General features: G+C 46.7%; 2 long non-coding RNA genes across 2 annotated transcripts; both read right to left on the bottom strand.

The window, feature by feature from the left end:
• Positions 1-214: 214 nt before the first annotated feature.
• Positions 215-9,469, bottom strand: LOC122021657. Its single transcript, XR_006122601.1, has 4 exons — positions 9,411-9,469; positions 627-769; positions 417-528; positions 215-338 (listed from the first exon to the last, which is right to left on the bottom strand). It is a non-coding gene; the product is annotated as an uncharacterized LOC122021657 (long non-coding RNA).
• A 10,087-nt stretch (positions 9,470-19,556) lies between these two features.
• Positions 19,557-20,273, bottom strand: LOC122021875. Its single transcript, XR_006122677.1, has 3 exons — positions 20,132-20,273; positions 19,809-20,051; positions 19,557-19,618 (listed from the first exon to the last, which is right to left on the bottom strand). It is a non-coding gene; the product is annotated as an uncharacterized LOC122021875 (long non-coding RNA).
• Positions 20,274-21,117: the final 844 nt, after the last annotated feature.

The raw sequence follows: 21,117 nt of genomic DNA, 5'->3' as shown, positions 1-21,117 counted from the left end.
ATCTATAACATGTTCCAACCAAAATTCATTTCAAACCTAACCCTAAATCAACACTACACATGTATCAAACTCCCTACACATACCTCAATTCCCAGCTGAACAAGGTGCTGTATCAAAGTACTCTGAGGTATGGATGACTGCCGAACCAAACTGAGCTGGCTGGGTGAGGTGTCTGCCGAAGCCAAAGACACCACAGCAAGAACCAAAACAAATCTTCACCTTGCTGGATCAGAAAACCCACAGCAACCTCTGCTGGAGTTCTTTCCCAATTCACCCGAGACCTCAATTAGCAGCGACACAGAGGGAATCCAAGATCACCTTCACAGAACCTCCCCTCCCTATATCGGGTCAAGATGAGGAAATCACAATTCAACACAAAACATAACTCAATCAATCGAAATCCGAAGACACCTTACCTTCAATCGGTTGTCTCCAGAAAACATCGCCCAATCCGATCCGTGAAACAACGTACCAAGGATTCTTCTATCCCCAAATCAACACGAACGAAGGTTGGATCCAAGATCGGACCTAGGATTGCCGACCATTAGAGAGAGAGCAGAATCGAGGAAGAAACCCAACGCTAGGCACAATACCGAGAAATAGAAGAGTAAGGTTCGGATACATACCCTTGAAACCCTAATTAACTCTTCACGCCGGCGATCAAATGGATCTCGCGTCGATCGGAGAAGGAAGAGCCAACCGAATCGGAAAGAAAGTTCGCGGCAGACCTGATGACAGGATATCAGGAGGGTTCGCCTCCTTGTTCGACCTCTGGCGAGGCTCCGACGACGAGCTCCTCCAGCGAAGATGACAATCGCCGCAGATCTGTCCGCGATAGGGAGAGAGAGCGCGTGAGCAGAGGGAAGATCGGGGAAGGAGAATCGGCGTTTTAGGGTTGGGAAAAGAATTAAATAAAGGAAATGGATATATATATTAAACATTTCCTCACTTAAACGGGTATCCCAAACAGGCTTTATCCGAACCCAAAATTTATCCCCTCAAAACCCTCCGTACGAGCTCCGAAAAATTCCCAGAAAATTTCTAAAAATTCCAGAAAAATTTTATAAGGCTATTTCCAAATAACCCTATTAATTAAATTTTCCGAGATCCCACATCCTCCCCTACTAATAAAAATTTGGTCCCCAAATTTCGCTATAACTAACAGCAAACACTAAAATATAACCAGACAGTATAAATGCTGAAAGGAACTCTAACCCACATACCTCAGGTAAAAAGATGAGGGTATCGAGCTCGGATCGTATCCTCCAGCTCCCACGTAGCCTCCTCGTCAGAATGATGCTGCCATCCGACTTTAACTAGTCGGACAGTCTTGTTCCGCAGCTGACGCTCTCTACGGTCCAGAATCCGTACCGGAACCTCCTCGTAAGTAACATCAGGCTGAATAGGAACAGATATATCTGACAGAACATGTGCCGGATCGGATACGTATCTCCTCAGCATAGATACATGGAATACATCATGAATGCCAGCTAGAGATGGTGGTAGCGCCAGACGGTAACGCTCCAATCCTCTCCAAGATCTGGAATGGTCCAATATATCAGGGAGCTAGCTTACCTCGGAGACCAAATCTCTTCACCCCTTTCGTGGGTGAAACTCTAAGAAATACGTGATCACCAATGGAGAACTCCAGAGGTCTCCGTCTCTGATCAGCATAACTCTTCTGACGGTCTTGAGCCTCTGACATCCTCTGTCTGATAGTGCGAACTAACTCTGCATCCTGCTGAGCTCTCTGAGGTCCTATCAGCTGGGCCTCCCCAACCTCTTCCCAGAGGATGGGTGTCCGACAAGGCCTACCATACAACGCCTCAAATGGTGCCATCTGGATAGCCGAATGATAGCTGTTGTTGTAGGCGAACTCCACTAATGGCAGTGGTCCTCCCAACTGCCTCCGAAGTCCATGACACAAGACCTCAGCAAGTCCTCCAATGTCTGAATAGTCCGCTCTGACTGCCCATCTGTCTGCGGATGGAATGTCGTACTGAAACGAAGCTGTATGCCCAAGGCCTGCTGCAGACTCTGCCAGAATCGGGACGTGAACCGTGAGTCTCTATCTGATATGATGCTCAAAAGAACACCATGTAATCTAATAATCTCACGACAGTATAACGCAGCTAATCGATCCAGAGAATCAGTCTTCCGGATCGCTAAAAAGTGTGCGGATTTGGTTAATCGGTCAACGATTACCCAAATCGCATCATGGCCTCGACGAGTCCTAGGCAAACCAACCACGAAATCCATAGTAATGTGCTCCCACTTCCACTCGGGAGTAGGGATCCTCTGAAGTAATCCAGCAGGTCTCTGGTGCTCAGCCTTCACCTGCTGACAGACAAGACATCTGGCTACAAACTCCGCGATGTCTTTCTTCATACCGTTCCACCAATAGGAACGCCTCAAATCGCGATACATACGAGTCCCACCTGGGTGGATAGCAAATCTAGAACGATGAGCCTCCTGGAGTAACTCCTCCATGACCGGGTGAGACTGAGGTACACATAATCTACCTCGGAAATAAACAATCCCCTCATCATCTCGTGTAAACTCGGTCTGCTGTCCGGAAGCTATCTGGCTGCTCCTCTCGAATCCTCATCCCGATCGACGATCGAGCAACCATGGTAACAAGAATACCTGCTCTGTCTGTCCCCGCTCCTCAAGGCCCAACTCGGAGAATCCCTGAATCAAATCCGTGACTAAAACTCGGTGACAAGCTAAAGTCCCTCTGGACTTCCTACTAAGTGCATCAGCAACCACATTAGCTTTACCCGGATGGTAGCTAATAGTACAATCATAATCCTTCAGGAACTCCATCCATCTCCTCTGTCGAAGATTGAGTTCCTTCTGGGTGAAAATATATTTGAGACTCTTATGATCAGTAAGAATCTCAAAAGTAATACCATAAGGATGATGTCGCCAAATCTTCAAAGCAAAGATAATAGCGGCTAGCTCTAATCATGTGGGTAGTTCTTCTCATGCTCTTTCAACCGACGAGAAGCATAAGAGACTACCCTCCGTGTCGCATCAATACAGCCCAAGCCTCGAAGAGATGCATCCGTAAAGTATTTAATCCGTCATCACCGTAAGGTAAAACCAAAGGCCGATACTAATCTCCGCTCACGGAAGCCGGTCTCACAAGCCTCGACCACATGAACTTCATGCCTTTCCTAGTCGACGTGTCGGCATAGCAATACTTGAGAAACCCTCAACGAATCGTCGGTAATATCCAGCCAAGCCCAAGAACTGCGAATCTCTTGGACTGACTTGGCTGCTCCCAGTTGGTGATAGCCTCGATCTTCCGAGGATCTACTGAAATACCTCGGCTAGAAACCACATGTCCTAGAAACCGAGGAAAGCCAAAATGCACACTTGCTGAACTTGCATACAGATGATGTCGTCTAAGAGTCTCCAAGACTATGCGAAGGTCTGCGCATGTTCCTCCTCGGAACGTGAATAGATCAATATGTCATCGATAAATACAATCACAAACCGATCCAAATACTCCAAAAGATACGGTTCATCAAATCCATAAATCGCTGGAGCATTGGTAAGCCCAAATGGCATTACCAAAACTCGTAATGTCCGTATCTCGTGCTATCTTCGAATATCGAATCCCTAACTCTCACCGATGATATCCGGATCGCAGATCAATCTTAGAATACACCGATGTATCTGAGCTGATCAAATAAATCCTCAATCCGGGGCAAGGGGTACTTATTTATAATGTCAGCATTCAGTCGCCTATAATCGATGCACAACCTCGGAGTATCATCCTTCTTCGACGAATAATCTTGGAGACCCCACGGAGATACACTAGGGCGAATAAATCCCCTATCTAATAACTCCTGGAGTTGGACCTTTAGTTCGTCCAACTCTTTCGGTGTCATACGATACGAAGCTTTCGATGCTGGTGCAGTCCCTGGAATCAGCTCAATAGCAAACTCCACTTGCCTTCGAGGAGGCAAACCTAGAAGCTCGTCTGGAAATACGTCTGGATACTCTCGGACTACTGGAACGTCTGAGAGCTGAGGGCTACTGATGTCATCAGTAGTAATCAACGATAATAGAAATCCCTGACATCCATGTGATAACAGTTTCTGCGCCTGTATCGCAGAAATGGTCGATATCCCATCGTCTCTGATGCCAGTGAAATCCCAAGAGGGTTGGTTCGGAGGTCGAAAAGTAACCACCCTCTTCTGGCAATCAACTGTGGCATGGTATGTAGACAACCAATCCATGCCAAGGATAATATCGAACTCGACCATTTCCAATACTAACAAATCTACCGTGAGTATAATGCTACCAAAATCTAACGGGCAACCTCTGACCTCCTGAGTGACATCCAAGGTATCACCAGATGGTAAGGAGACTGTCAGTCGTCGCGGTCTACAAGAAGGTAGTCTACCAATCTCTCTCATAAATGCACAAGATATAAAAGAATGTGAACTACCTGTATCAACTAGCATATCAGCAGAAAATGCATAAAGTAAAACCGTACCGCGGAAAACGGATCCGTCGGCCCGCTGTGCATCCTCTCGGGTGACCGCGTGAACTCGTCCAGTATCTGACGGTGGTAGAGGCGGTAGCACTGCCAAAGGCTGCTGTGTCGGAGTCGGAGCCTGCCACTGAGTCGGTACTGGATACTGAGTCAGAGCTGGGGCTATGGGCTGCAGTATGTACTGAACTAGTGGCTGGGGCTGTAACTGATACTGCGCCGATGGCTGAGTCAGATACTGAGGTCCAGAAATAGAACCCTGGGACTCCATCGGAATAATGGAATGCTCCTGACCGTACATGCCATATGCAGCTGCAGCAGGGGGAGCTGTCCTCTGTTGGCGATGCGAAGATTGGCCTTTCGGCCCCCCTCGCTGAGTAGCGGACTGATCAACCTGTCCTCCCGAAACAGAAATCCCGGATGCTACCTGTTGAGACTTCAGCGTACAGTCTCGTCTTATGTGTCCGGGCAGTTTCCAATGATAGCAAACTGACTGTCCCAAGGAGCACGCAGAGGTGATGTGATCTCGGGATCTGCATCTGGTGCAAAAAGAGTCACTAGTGGACAGTTTCCGGTTCTGCTGAGAAGACCGAAAACGTCCTGATGAAGATCGTCCTGACTTCTGGGGTCGGTCAGATGACCCAAAAGTACCCTGACCCGTTTGAGTGTGACTGCTCTGCTGCTGTCCAGTAGTCTGTGGCTACTGGATCTGTCTCGAAGTCCGAGCTCTATCCAGTGTCTCGGTGTATGATGACGTACTAAAACCAGACATCTTCAGCTGAAGGTGTCCGTCCAGTCCCTGGACAAACTGAAGCATACGAGATCTGTCATCGGCCACTAACTCAGGACAGAATCTGGCCAGCCGATTGAATTCGGCAATATAATCCATCACTGAGCGGTTATTCTGTCGAAGACAAAGAAAATCCTGCCGAAGAGTCATCTGATATGCTCGGGGAAAATACTGACTCTCGAATGCCTCCCTAAATCTCATCCAGGTAATATGCTGATCGCCTATGATGGAGCGCTGTGTGTCCCACTAGATCTCTGCCCCATCTCGCAGGTGGTAAGCAGCTAGCTCGGCCTTCTCCCACTCGAAGCAGGCCATGTAAAAGAATGTCCGCTCCATAGTCTCAATCCAGGACTGAGCTATGCTCAGATCAGTCTCTCCGTGGAATAATGTGAATCGGCTCTTCATCGACTCGGCTAAGGCTGGGATCCGTGCTCGTGCCGCAACTATACCAGTAGGGATCGCTGCGGAACTAGGTAGAGCCACTGGAGCTGATCCTATGGGTGGTACTGAGGGATAGGCCGGAAGGGGTACCACTGGTGCTGTCGTATAACCTGGGATGGGTACTGCTGGTGGAACTGCTGAGTAGGCATAAGTAGGGGCGACTGGAGGTACGGTGGGCGGTACCGGATAAGGAGCAACCGGTACTACTGGTGCGGGTGCCGGGTGTGCAGTAACCGACGCAGGTATCTGGGGTGCCAAGTACGTAGTAGCAGGCACGGCTAGAGGGGCTGCCGGGTATACTGCGGGTACTACTACTGGGGGAGGTGCTGAATATGCCGACGGTGGTACCACTGGTGGTACAGTCGAGGTAGGTACCTCGGAAGTCGGAGCTATCGGGGTCTGATAAGCACCCGTACCCACAATGACCTGAGGAGTCTGCCCCTGACGGACAGGCTCAACCCTAATAGACCTCTCTGAAGACTCTGTCTCAGGAGAATCTAACGGCCTCTTACGTGGTCGCCCACGTCTCGGTGCCGGTACATGTGTAGGTGGCATATCTGTAAAGAAAATGTTACCCAGATATCACTACAAGTATAAGAGCTGAAAAATTACCTAAATTACCTATTTGCCGTCTGGAGATATCCTGTCGCTGCTTAGCCCCAAATAGAACCAATAAAACCGCGTCAAAATACCTCGGAATTCCGAAACGATAAAATCGACGAAAATCCGTACAATCCGAAATACCGAGAAATGCTTACGAAAGTAAGCCTCGTAAATCCGAAACCCGACAAGTAGGTATCGCAAAACTTTGCTCTGATACCAAAAATATTGTCACGCCCCAGGTAGTCCCTGTCCGAAGAAATTTCGGCAGCATCTCCCTTGTACGGCGGACTATATGAAGCTCAGTATACATATATCTCTATACCTCGGCCACACTCGGCCGGAATAATACAATACAATTAAGAAACAAACCACGCAGTTTATATCAACATTCCACACAGATATAATATATGATCAATCCACGCAGTTTAATAAGGAAAGACGATATAGAACCTCGAAGATATATGTAAACAGCCTACTCCACTACAACGAAGAAACAAATCCACGAAGTAATGGAAATATAACCGCAGCGGAAAACAAAAGTAGCAAACCCGAATCTTCAATGTAAAGTCCACCATACAAACCCACAATACAAGTATATAAGATGCAAAAGCAAAATATAATCCGACAAAGAAAATCCTTGAGATAATGGGGCTAGCGACTGGAATCTCTCCTGACGGCCTCAACCTGAAAAGTAGTAACAACGGGGTGAGTTCAAAGAACTCAGCTGGTAATCCAATAGACATGTACAGCAATATATAACTACCAGTAATATCCTAAGGTACAGTCTCCTAAACCATAGGATCAATAGTACAGTTCTCTAACCATACAACCTACGGTATAGTCTCCTAACAGTTCAACAGATATGCAGAGCTGAAACAAACTGTAGTAACCCACAATATGCATAAAGCACAATCTATAGCAAGAATAATAAGGAAATGCATAACTGTAATAAACTGTACTCACCTACGAGGCTTGGGCAAATGACTGTGGACATACACAGACAAAGATAGTCAGAGCAAATAAGCATGTATCCTGTATGCATATCAATCATATGCAGTCACTCAAGTGCATCATCCAATATGCAACAATCACAATAAATGCAATATGTGCATATGATGCAATATGACATGGTCACCCCTGACGCTAGTCAGCCGTCTCACACGCGATGGCGAGACCGAGTAGGTAGGGCTGTGACACCGTGCACTCTATCGTCACTACCCCTGATGAGTGACCGAGTGGACGGGATGCTGTCGGAGTACACCTATCCTCCTACCTCAAACATAGTGAGGGAGCGTAATGCTCTCAACTCCCGGTACGCAATGACGGGGAGGGATCCTTGTCCGCTACCACGCTGCAGTCACACTACCCATGAGCGGACTAGCGGAGCACTACAGCAGCCATACACACTGTGTTGTGCCACTACCCATGCAAGGGTCACGTTGTGTGCAGTGTGGCCGACGAGCTCAACAATAATGGAGTCGTTAATCGCTCAAAGATGCAATCATGCAGGATGGTGCATGATGCTACAATATGTCATATCTGCACATAGCCTCCTCCATATATGTGTGTGCCCAAAAGGTAAACGCATATATACAACCATGATATAAACAGCATAAATCCAAAGACATCACATATAACAATGATGTAAGTATCATGAATCCAAGAGCATGTATCACACATGTAAAGCAACTAATCCAGTGGAGTAGAGCACTATAGATATGCATCTCTATGAACATATATATACATGGCAAGAGGTAAATATCCAATCCTGAAGTAAAGCAACTAGCAGATGAAGCATGTGATAGGTATCAACTAGCTAAGACCAGGGAAGAAAATAATCTACTATCTGCCACTAGTAAATATATATAAGCTACACATATCATAAGACATTATCAAAAGATAAGTCAAAGGATACCCGCCTCAAATAGAAGGTACAATCCCAAATCCGAAGTCAACGTCGAGATGCCTGTCTCGAATCAAAGTCCTGCGTCAAACAACATATATATATTTTATTTAGCTAAATCCCAAGAATAGCCAAATAAAATCCCTAAAATCAAATTAGGGCAAAACCCTAATCAACATAACCATAACTTACCTAACTAAAACTAATGGTCGATTAGGGTTAGTTACCTAATCCCTAATCACCAATTTGATTAGATATCCAAACTAGATTAGATCCAATAGTTAACTAGGGTTAATTGCTTAACCCTAATTATTCCATTAGATTAAATCTACGTAAATAAATCTAATCATAATCAACAACTAGTAATCCAAATACTCCTAATTCAAATCTACACATAATCTATAACATGTTCCAACCAAAATTCATTTCAAACCTAACCCTAAATCAACACTACACATGTATCAAACTCCCTACACATACCTTAATTCCCAGCTGAACAAGGTGCTGTATCAAAGTACTCTGAGGTATGGATGACTGCCGAACCAAACTGAGCTGGCTGGGTGAGGTGTCTGCCCAAGCCAAAGACACCACAGCAAGAACCAAAACAAATCTTCACCTTGCTGGATCAGAAAACCCACAGCAACCTCTGCTGGAGTTCTTTCCCAATTCACCCGAGACCTCAATCAGCAGCGACACAGAGGGAATCCAAGATCACCTTCACAGAACCTCCCCTCCCTATATCGGGTCAAGATGAGGAAATCACAATTCAACACAAAACATAACTCAATCAATCGAAATCCGAAGACACCTTACCTTCAATCGGTTGTCTCCAGAAAACGTCGCCCAATCCGATCCGTGAAACAACGTACCAAGGATTCTTCTATCCCCAAATCAACACGAACGAAGGTTGGATCCAAGATCGGACCTAGGATTGCCGACCATTAGAGAGAGAGCAGAATCGAGGAAGAAACCCAACGCTAGGCACAATACCGAGAAATAGAAGAGTAAGGTTCGGATACATACCCTTGAAACCCTAATTAACTCTTCACGCCGGCGATCAAATGGATCTCGCGTCGATCGGAGAAGGAAGAGCCAACCGAATCGGAAAGAAAGTTCGCGGCAGACCTGATGACAGGATATCAGGAGGGTTCGCCTCCTTGTTCGACCTCTGGCGAGGCTCCGGCGAGGCTCCGACGACGAGCTCCTCCGGCGAAGATGACAATCGCCGCAGATCTGTCCGCGACAGGGAGAGAGAGCGCGTGAGCAGAGGGAAGATCGGGGAAGGAGAATCGGCGTTTTAGGGTTGGGAAAAGAATTAAATAAAGGAAATGGATATATATATTAAACATTTCCTCACTTAAACGGGTATCCCAAATAGGCTTTATCCGAACCCAAAATTTATCCCCTCAAAACCCTCCGTACGAGCTCCGAAAAATTCCCAGAAAATTTCTAAAAATTCCAGAAAAATTTTATAAGGCTATTTCCAAATAACCCTATTAATTAAATTTTCCGAGATCTCACACCAAGCATGAGTCAAGTTTACTAGATTGACTTTAAGAGGTATCAGAGCCCTTGTCACGCCCCCAGAGGAGACCCTGTCCGAGAAAATTTCGGCAGCATCTCCCCTGTACGGCGGACAATCAAAAATTTCTACAAGCACTAAATACTCAGCCACATGCGGCTGGAATCATAACAATAATAAAAAAAATCAATCACCACGCAGTTTATATATATATTCAGCCTCTGGCTGACACAACCACGCAGTAATAATACTCTGACTCAAAAACCACCCTACTCAACTACACTCAGAAAGCTCAAAACCGATATCCTCACCTCTAGGCAGGCATGTAGTAGAATAAAACCAAACCAATCCATCAATATAATAAAATCTATATCATGTCCATAAGCAAATAAATCTAGAACATAACATGTTCAAAACAGTCAGAAAAGAAACCAAGAAAACCAAACATATCCTCGAGGTCTGCAGGAAAGATTGCAGGGGGACTAGCGATGGAACTCCTCCCGACAGATTCAACCCGAAAATATCAACAATGGAGGCGGGTGAGTCCAACACTCAGAAGTACAATTGATATGCAAAGTAAAGAAATAACACCTAGCACTAATCATGCATACCTGATAAAGATAAAGGTAACTACAAACCAAGAAGACAGGAGAGAATCTGTACTAACCAGACCCGGTAAAAGGACAAACAATCCGAAAGGTATAGAAGAGTATGCATGTCAATCAAGGTATCCAAGCAATGGGCAGCATATAAGTGCAACAAACACAAACACAAACAATAAATGCATCATGCATATGATGCCAATGTCATGGTCACCCCGACGCCAATCACTCATCTCACACACAAATGGAGTGGGTAGGGGTGTGACAACCGTGCACTCGCAACACTACTCCCGATGAGTGATCGAGTGGACGGATGCTGTCGGAGTACATATCCTTCTATCCCAAATCATAAATGGGGAGCGCAATGCTCTCAACTCCCAGACACGATGGGACGGAAGTGCTACACGCTGCGTCACACACTACCCATGAGCGGACCAACGGAGCACCGAAGAGCCAAACTGACGTGCTGTGTCCCGCTACCCATGAGCGCCACAACGGAGCACCGAACAGTGATGAACCGGCAAAGTGCTCGACAATAAAGGAGCAATCAATCACTCAAGATGCAATCATGCGAATGGTGCATGTCACTAAACATGGTAATATACTAAACCAATCTGGACATATCATAATGTGCACCAAAGCGAATGAATCATATCAAGGTATCTGATCCTATAAGGTATCAAACCTAGGTCCTGACATGGTAAAATATGGTTATATCACTACCCATGAGCATGTGGAATCAGGTACATATCCATACAAGATGTAAACAAACAATCAATCAACAGGTAGCATGTATTGGGCAGTGATTAACCGAAACAAGTAAGAAACACAATTAATGCATCTTGTTAATTTAATTACTAAGCATATCAGAGACAATAAGTCAAAAGTACCCGCCTCCAAAATAGCTTTCCAATCCAATAATCGAGATACCCGTCTCGCGTCAAAGACCTGTGGTACCAATGTAAATATATTTTATTTAGCTACAATTTCCCATAAATAGCTAAATGAAATATCTAACCCTAAATTAGGACAAAACCCTAATCAGCATCACATAATCAACTTGCTTTAGGTCTAAACCTAAATAAACTTGATTTCTCCTAAGTAGGCTCATAAGATTGGAACAAATTATACATTTTACCTCAAATCACAGATTTCTGTTCTTAATCAGCAGCCAAAGAGGAACTGGCGGAAAGGAGTGTTGCTTGAACAAAGTTAGCTGAAATCAAGAACACCACAGAAGAGAACAGAACAGAATCTCACAACCGCACTTGTTGATCTACAGCACTAAATTTCACCTCACAGTCCTTATCCTTCGATCCACAATCAAGAATCTGCACTACTGGAACCAAAGAGCATCTTCACAATCACAAAACCTCCCTTCCTGGATCAGACCAAGATGAGAAGATCACAAAACCAAGCATTCCGAATTTAAACAACCTAATTTCTGAAACCAAACCTTACCTTCCAGATCACAATTAGGGCACCAAAGTGAGCAGAGCACTATGGTTACTGTGTGAAGGAATCTAGGGCAAAGTGGTCGGCTGCCGGCACTAGGAAATAGCAAGGACAGCAACCAAAAATGGTCGCCGGAGAGATTAAACCGTGGCCGTCGGCTTCAAGCTAGGGCACAGAGGTGGTGGGGTAGAGGAGAAGCCGGCAACAAATTCCGGACGGCGACGGCGCTGTGCAGAGGCGCTCGGCGTCGCTGGCGGCAATGGCGTCGGCAAGTCTCTGCTAGGGCACGACCACGACTGGCTCCGTGCGTCGGGGTAAGGCGCTAGAGTCGGCAGTAGCCGGCGATCTGCGTCGGCGCGCAGGAAAAGAGGAGCCGGCGGTGGTGACTTCGGTGTCGCGGGGTGAGGCGATCGGCGCAAAGAAGATGAGGAGAAGAAGAAAAGGAGGAGCCGAGGGGTTTAAGGCTTCGGCCTCGGAGAAGAGGAAGGAACCGCCGGGCCGGCGGTTAGGGCTCGGCGTCGGGCTTCGGCACGCGCGGGAGAGGAAAGGGAAATGGCACGAGTTCGGCGTCGGGGAAAAAAAAACCAGAGGAAAAGAAAAATAAAAGAAAAAGAAAAGGAAAAAGGAAAATTAAAACTTTTCCTCATTAAAACAGGGTATCCGAAACAGGCTTTTTTCCGAGCCCCGTTTTTGTCCCCGTTAACTCGTCCATACGAGCTCCGAAAAATTCCCGAAAAATTTCCAAAAATTACGGAAAATTTCCTTATTAATATTCGCCTATTTTCCGGTATTTTACATTCTCCCCCACTAATAAAAATTTGGTCCCCCAAATTTCGTTATCTACCATCAGCAAGTACTACAACAGATATAGAAAGTATAAATGCTGAACGGTAAATAAATCACATACCTCAAGTGAAAAGATGGGGATATCGAGCTTGGATCGTATCCTCGAGCTCCCAAGTAGCCTCCTCGTCCGAATGATGCTGCCATCCGACTTTAACCAGCCGGATAGTCTTGTTCCGCAACTGACGCTCTTTCCGGTCGAGAATCCGTACCGGAACCTCCTCATAGGTAATGTCAGGCTGAACCGAATATCTGCCAGCACATGTGTCGGATCAGGCACATATCTCCTCAGCATGGATACATGAAATACATCGTGAACGCCTGACTAGTGCTAGCCGGTAAGCTACCGCTCCGATCCTCTCCAATATCTCAAAAGGACCAATATATCGTGGAGCTACCTCTGCGGTTAAATCTCTTCACCCCTTTCGTGGGTGAAACTCGCAATACATGGTCGCCCACAGAGAACTCTAGTGGTCTCAAGGTCTCCGATCAAGATAACTCTTCCGGCGGTCCTGCGCCTCGACATCCTCCGTCTGATAGTGCAAATCTGCATCCCGCTGAACTCTATGAGGTCCCACCAACTGAGCCCCTCCAACCACACCCCAAAGGAAGGGTGTCCGACAAGGTCTACAATACAACGCCTCAAACGTGCCATCCGGATAGCCGAATGGAAGTCGTTGTTGTAGGCAACTCTACCAAGCAGATGGTCCTCCCAATCGCCTCCGAAATCCATAACACATGACCTCAAGAGTCCTCTAAAGTCTGAATGGTCCGCTCGACGGCCCATCCGTCTCATGGATGGAAAGTCAGATCAAATGGAGTGTGCCCAAGGCCCGCCGCAGATCGCTGTAAACGAGACGAAACCGTGGATCTCTATCCAAATGATACTCAACGAACACCATGTAGTCCGATAATCTCTCGACAATACAAATCTAATCGATCCAGGGGATCAGTCCTCCGAATCGCTAAAAGTGGGATTTGGTTAATCGATCAACGACACCCAAATCACGCCATGGCCTCGCCGTGTCGCAACCCTACCACAAAGTCCATGGTAATATGATCCCACTTCCACCGTGAATAGGAATCACGAAGTAACCTCGCAGTCTCGTGTGCTCACCTTCACCGACAAACAAGACACCTAGCTACGAAATCCGCGATGTCTTTCTTCATGCCGCTCCACCAATAGGAACGCCTCAAGTCTCGATACATACGGGTTCCACTGGATGGATCGCAACGAGAACGATGTGCCTCCGTAGTAGCTCCGAAGACCGGATGAGACCGAGGTACGCATAACCGCCTCGAAGTATATAACACCTCCTCGCCTCGTGAACTCGGTCACGCCTGGCTATCTCGATCGCTAATGAACCGCAAATGCGATCACCACTGCCTCTCGGATCCTCGTCCGATCGACGATCGAGCAACCATGGTAACAAGAATACCTGCTCTGGTCCCTGCTCCTCAAGATCTAACTCCGAGAAACTCAGATCAACCAGAATCAAATCCGGCAAGCCAAAGTCCCTCCGACTTCTGCTGAAAGTGCATTCGCAACCACATTAGCTTTCCCGTGGTAGCTAATGGTACAATCGTAGTTCTTCAGAACTCTATCCATCTCCTCCGTCGGAGATTAAGCTCCTTCGGGTAAAATGTATTTGAGACTCTTATGATCGAGAATCTCAAATGTGATACCATATAAATGATGACGCCAAAGCTTCAGAGCAAAGATGATGGCAGCTAACTCCAAGTCATGAATCGGGTAGTTCTTCTCATGCTCCTTCACCGCCGAGAAGCATAAGAGACTACCGCCGTCGCATCGTAACAAAGACCCAAACCCCGTAGAGACGCTGCGTAAAGTACAACCATCCTCTCGAAGGTAAAACCAAAACTGAGCCGACACTAATCTCCGCTTCACCTCGAAGCCGCAATCCTCGGACCATATGAACTTCACGCCTTTCCGTGTAAGACGGCATAGCAATACGCGAGAATCCTCGACAAAACGCTCGTAATATCCGCCAATCCTAAAACTACGGATCTCTGAATCGACTTGGCCGCTCCCAACCGTGATGCCTCGATCTTCCGAGGATCGATGAAATACCTCGCTAGAAACCACGTGCCCTTAAAACCGATCGAGGATAGCCGAACGCACACTTGCCGAACTTCAGACAAATCGATGTCGTCAAGAATCTCCAAGATCGCATGCGAAGATGTGCGTATGCTCCTCCTAACGAGAGTAGACCAATATGTCATCAATGAAAACGATAACAAACCGATCCAGATACTCTAAAGATGCGGTTCATCAAGTCCATAAACATCTGAGGGTAAGTCCAAATGGCATTACCAAAAACTCATAATGACCGTATCTGGTACGGAAAGCTGTCTTCTGGATATCAGAATCTCTGACTCTCAACTGATGATATCCGGATCGCAGATCAATCTTAGAATACACTGATGTACCTCTGAGCTGATCAAACAAATCCTCAATCCGTGGTAATGGATATTTATTTCTGACGGTCACTGAATTCAGCTGCCTGTAGTCAATACACAACCTCATCGTACCATCCTTTTTCTTAACAAACAGAACTGGAGAACCCCATGGTGAAACACTAGGGCGAATAAATCCCTTGTCTAAAAGCTCCTGGAGTTGAACCTTCAGCTCGTTCAACTCTTTCGGTGCCATACGATACGGAGCTTTCGATGTCGGCGCGGTTCCCGGAATCAACTCAATAGCGAACTCCACTGGCCTTCTGGGAGGCAAACCTGGCAGCTCCTCTGGAAATACATCTGGGTATTCCCGGACAACAGGAACGTCGGAGAGCTGCGAACTACTACTGTCCTCAGTACTGATCAACGACAACAGAAAACCATGACAGCCGTGAGACAGCAGCTTTTGCGCCTGAATCGCCGAAATAATTGAGATACCGTCGTCTCTGATGCCAGTGAAACTCCACGAGGGTTGGTTCGGAGGCTGGAAGGTGACCACCCTCGTCTGGCAATCAACGGTAGCATGATATACTGATAGCCAATCCATACCAAGAATGATATCAAACTCGACCATCTCCAATACTAGAAGATCTACCGTAAGTATCATGTTGCCAAAGTCTAACGGGCAACCTCTGATCTCCTGGGTGACGTCTAAAGTATCACCAGACGGTAGCGAGACAGTCAATCGCCGCAACCTAACAGTAGGTAATCTACCAATCTCCCGCATAAAAGTACGGGATATAAAAGAATGCGAACTACCAGTATCAATCAAAATATCAGCGGAGAATGCATAAATGGAAATCATACCGCGGAAAACGGATCCGTCGGCTCGCTGCGCATCCTCCCTGGTAATCGCATGAACACGTCCAGTCTCTGGCGGAGGAGGAGGTAACGCTGCCAGCGGCTGCTGCGGCTGGGCAGAAACCTGCCACTGAGGCGGTGCTGGATAATGAGCCAGAGAAAACTGAGAGGATGGTGACTGATACTGTGCAGCTGGCTGGGACTGAGTCTGGTACTGCCCCTGAGTCGGATAATAAGATCCTGGAACAAAACTCTGGGGTGCTACAGAAGCACTGGAGTACTCCTGTCCATGCATGCCAAATGCTGCTGCAGAGGGAGCTGCTCCCTGCTGACGCTGTGAGGGTGTGAATCTCCTCGCCGAGACATCGACGACCTGCTCGAGCCTTCTCGACGGACGCCTCCTCGCGAGCCCACCGACAATCTCGGCTCTGTGCGCAGCAATAAAAGCAAACTGACTGCTCCAAGTGCAGTCTGAAGTGATGTGGTCTCCGGAACCACATCGAAAACACCGAGTATCACCGGAAGGTGGTTGCTGGTTCTGCTGAGAAAACCGGGACGTCCCGAAGACCTGATTTCTGAGGCCTACGAGACGCCCTGGTACTTCGACCGACCGCTCAGGATCGCCTCCGAGGCTGTCACCGGATCGCTGGACCGCCTCAAGTCCGACCAGATGCTTTTCCGTCCGGATATGCCGTCGCCGAGCTAACTCTATCATCAAAGCTCGATTCAATGCATCGAGTAAGATGTAACCCCTAATCCGGCAAGCCGTATATGCAGATAACCATCCAATCCCTGTATAAACATCATGCGAGTTCTGTCCTCCGCAACTAACTCGGACAAAACCGAGCCAACCGGAGGAATTCAAGATATACTGTCATCGAGCGATTATTCCGCCTCGACTCATAAAATCGTCACGAGCCATCCGATAGACATGGAAAGAAACGGCCTCAAAAGCCTCTCAACTCGGGTCCATGTGACGCGCCACCAATAATAATGAGTAACCCACTGCATTAGCTTCATCCCGTAAATGGTAAGCAGCCAGCTTCTCCCACTCTGAGCAAGCCATATAGAAGAAAGTCCGCCCATAGTCTCTATCCATGACAGTAGTCATACTTGATCGAGATCTCCGCGAAAGAGTGAAACGAGTCTTCATCGACTCGCCAGGGAATCCTAGCTCGGCATGACAATATCTGAGTCAGGTGACTACCGCAGAATCAAGCAAACACCGGAGCCGATACTACTGTGGTACTGAATAAACCGAGGAGGAACTCCGATGTCAGATATACCGGAGCATAAGCCGGGTACTGACTGGGAACAAAAGTGGTGGCACTGGAGGTACGAGGTAATGGTACGGATATGGTGCAAGAAATTGCCATCAGAGGCACTGGGGTACAAAGCACCGTATAGGATACATCAGAGATCCAAGTGGTGGTGGCACTCAATACGCCGAGGTCACATGGGAGCGTATGTCTGCACACCAATGGTACCTCGATGGTACTGTAAATAAGGTAGGAGTGGATACCGTCGGTGGCCAAAGTATCTCTACAGGAGCTATCGGGATTTGAGAGCCCGATGCTCCCGCTGCATCCTGAGTCTGTCCCTGACTGACAGGCTCACTAACAGTGGGCATCTCTGGCATATCCAGAGATCCCGTGGTCCTCGCACGTGGTCGTCCAGCACCACGTCTCGCAGCAATACGAGTAGATCGTCTCATATCTGTTAAATTAAATTACAGATATCAATACCAATATAACCAACATAAAATAACAACATACCTATTTGCTGTCTGGAGATGTTCCGTCGCTGTCCAGTCCCCAATTTGACCTCAAAATTCCGAACGTACATATCGTCGGAAATCCAAATAAATCCGAAACGGAAATCCGAAACATAACCCTATCGAAAATCCGATAAATCCAAAATAAATGCCCAGTTTGACTCGCAAACCTGGCTAACCAAATACCCAGAATACCAACAACAGGTATCCGATCAATCTCCAGAACACCAAAAACAGGTATCATAACCCGCTCTGATACCAAATCAATTGGTATCAGATAAATTCCGAAAATCCAAAATACGAAACAAAAGATCGTAAAACTGTGCTCTGATACCACTAATTTGTCACGCCCCCAGAGGAGACCCTGTCCGAGAAAATTTCGACAGCATCTCCCCTGTACGGCGGACAATCAAAAATTTCTACAAGCACTAAATACTCAGCCACATGCGGCTGGAATCATAACAATAATAAAAAAAAATCAATCACCACGCAGTTTATATATATATTCAGCCTCTGGCTGACACAACCACGCAGTAATAATACTCTGACTCAAAAACCACCCTACTCAACTACACTCGTAAAGCTCAAAACCGACGAACTCACCTCTTCTGCCATCCAGGCAGGCATGTAGTAGAATAAAAACCAAATCCGAATCCATCAATATAATAAAATCTATATCATGTCCATAAGCAAATAAATCTAGAACATAACATGTTCAAAACAGTCTAGAACAGAAAAGAAACCAAGAAAACCAAACATATCCTCGAGGTCTGCAGGGACCAGCACTACGTGCAGTGGGGACTAGCGACTGGAACTCCCTCCTGACAGCACCAACCTGAAAATATCAACAATGGAGGCGGGGTGAGTCCAACACTCAGCAGGTACAATTGATATGCAAAGTAAAGAAATAACACCTAGCACTAATCATGCGTACAGTCTCCTGATAAAGATAAAGGTAACTACAAACCGAAGAAGACAGGAGAGAATCTGTACTAACCAGGACCCGGTAAAAGGACAAACAGTCCGAAAGGTATAGAAGACCTGTATGCATGTCAATCAAGGTATCCAAGCAATGGGCAGCATATAAGTGCAACAAACACAAACACAAACAATAAATGCATCATGCATATGATGCCAATGTCATGGTCACCCCTGACGCCAGTCAGCCGACTCACATCAACAGTGGGACCGAGTGGGTAGGGCTGTGACAACCGTGCACTCGCAACACTACTCCCGATGAGTGATCGGGATGCTGTCGGAGTACATACGCACTCCTACCCCAAATCATAAATGGGGAGCGCAATGCTCTCAACTCCCGGTACGGGAGGGATCTCTAACGTGCTACACGCTGCGTCACACTACCCATGAGCGGACCAACGGAGCACCGGAAGAGCCAAACTGACGTGCTACCACGCTGTGTCCCGCTACCCATGAGCGTCACAACGGAGCACCGAACAGTGATGAAACTGGCAAAGTGCTCGACAATAAAGGAGCAATCAATCACTCAGCATGCAATCATGCGAATGGTGCATGTCACTAAACATGGTAATATACTAAACCAATCTCTGGACATATCATAATGTGCACCAAAGCGAATGAATCATATCAAGGTATCTGATCCTATAAGGTATCAAACCTAGGTCCTGACATGGTAAAATATGGTTATATCACTACCCATGAGCATGTGGAATCAGGTACATATCCATACAAGATGTAAACAAACAATCAATCAACAGGTAGCATGTATTGGGCAGTGATTAACCGAAACAAGTAAGAAACACAATTAATGCATCTTGTTAATTTAATTACTAAGCATATCAAAGACAATAAGTCAAAAGTACCCGCCTCCAAAATAGCTTTCCAATCCAATAATCGAGATACCCGTCTCGCGTCAAAGACCTGTGGTACCAATGTAAATATATTTTATTTAGCTACAATTTCCCATAAATAGCTAAATGAAATCTCTAACCCTAAATTAGGACAAAACCCTAATCAACATCACATAATCAACTTGCTTTAGGTCTAAACCTAAATAAACTTGATTTCTCCTAAGTAGGCTCATAAGATCGGAACAAATTATACACTTTACCTCAAATCACAGATTTCTGTTCTTAATCAGCAGCCAAAGAGGAACTGGCGGAAAGGAGTGTTGCTTGAACAAAGTGAGCTGAAATCAAGAACACCACAGAAGAGAACAGAACAGAATCTCACAACCGCACTTGTTGATCTACAGCACTAAATTTCACCTCACAGTCCTTATCCTTCGATCCACAATCAAGAATCTGCACTACTGGAACCAAAGAGCATCTTCACAATCACAAAACCTCCCTTCCTGGATCAGACCAAGATGAGAAGATCACAAAACCAAGCATTCCGAATTTAAACAACCTAATTTCTGAAACCAAACCTTACCTTCCAGATCACAATTAGGGCACCAAAGTGAGCAGAGCACTATGGTTACTGTGTGAAGGAATCTAGGGCAAAGTGGTCGGCTGCCGGCACTAGGAAATAGCAAGGACAGCAACCAAAAATGGTCGCCGGAGAGATTAAACCGTGGCCGTCGGCTTCAAGCTAGGGCACAGAGGTGGTGGGGTAGAGGAGAAGCCGGCAACAAATTCCGGACGGCGACGGCGCTGTGCAGAGGCGCTCGGCGTCGCTGGCGGCAATGGCGTCGGCAAGTCTCTGCTAGGGCACGACCACGACTGGCTCCGTGCGTCGGGGTAAGGCGTTAGAGTCGGCAGTAGCCGGTGATCTGCGTCGGCGCGCAAGAAAAGAGGAGCCGGCGGTGGTGACTTCGGTGTCGCGGGGTGAGGCGATCGGCGCAAAGAAGATGAGGAGAAGAAGAAAAGGAGGAGCCGAGGGGTTTAAGGCTTCGGCCTCGGAGAAGAGGAAGGAACCGCCGGGCCGGCGGTTAGGGCTCGGCGTCGGGCTTCGGCACGCGCGGGAGAGGAAAGGGAAATGGCACGAGTACGGCATCGGGGAAAAAAAAAACCAGAGGAAAAGAAAAATAAAAGAAAAAGAAAAGGAAAAAGGAAAATTAAAACTTTTCCTCATTAAAACAAGGTATCCGAAACAGGCTTTTTTCCGAGCCCCGTTTTTGTCCCCGTTAACTCGTCCATACGAGCTCCGAAAAATTTCCGAAAAATTTCCAAAAATTCCGGAAAATTTCCTTATTAATATTCGCCTATTTTCCGGTATTTTACAGCCCTAAAGACCAAAACATGCTTAACCAGAAAACTGAGTGTCCATTACCAACTGTCCAACCTTTAGCTACTTGCAGATTGCCTATAATGCTTAACCAGAAATTTCCCGCCGCTGCTTGAGGGCGCCTCCTCCTTGAGGGAGGCGCCTTCATGTGCCACGTGTCCTTAATTTTATTTTTTTTTTTGTTGAATTTA

Source organism: Zingiber officinale, chromosome 9A (genome assembly GCF_018446385.1).
Source record: "Zingiber officinale cultivar Zhangliang chromosome 9A, Zo_v1.1, whole genome shotgun sequence".
Taxonomy (NCBI): Eukaryota; Viridiplantae; Streptophyta; class Magnoliopsida; order Zingiberales; family Zingiberaceae; genus Zingiber; species Zingiber officinale.
Note: the sequence above shows the minus strand (reverse complement) of the source record. Positions and strands in the feature narration are given on the sequence as shown.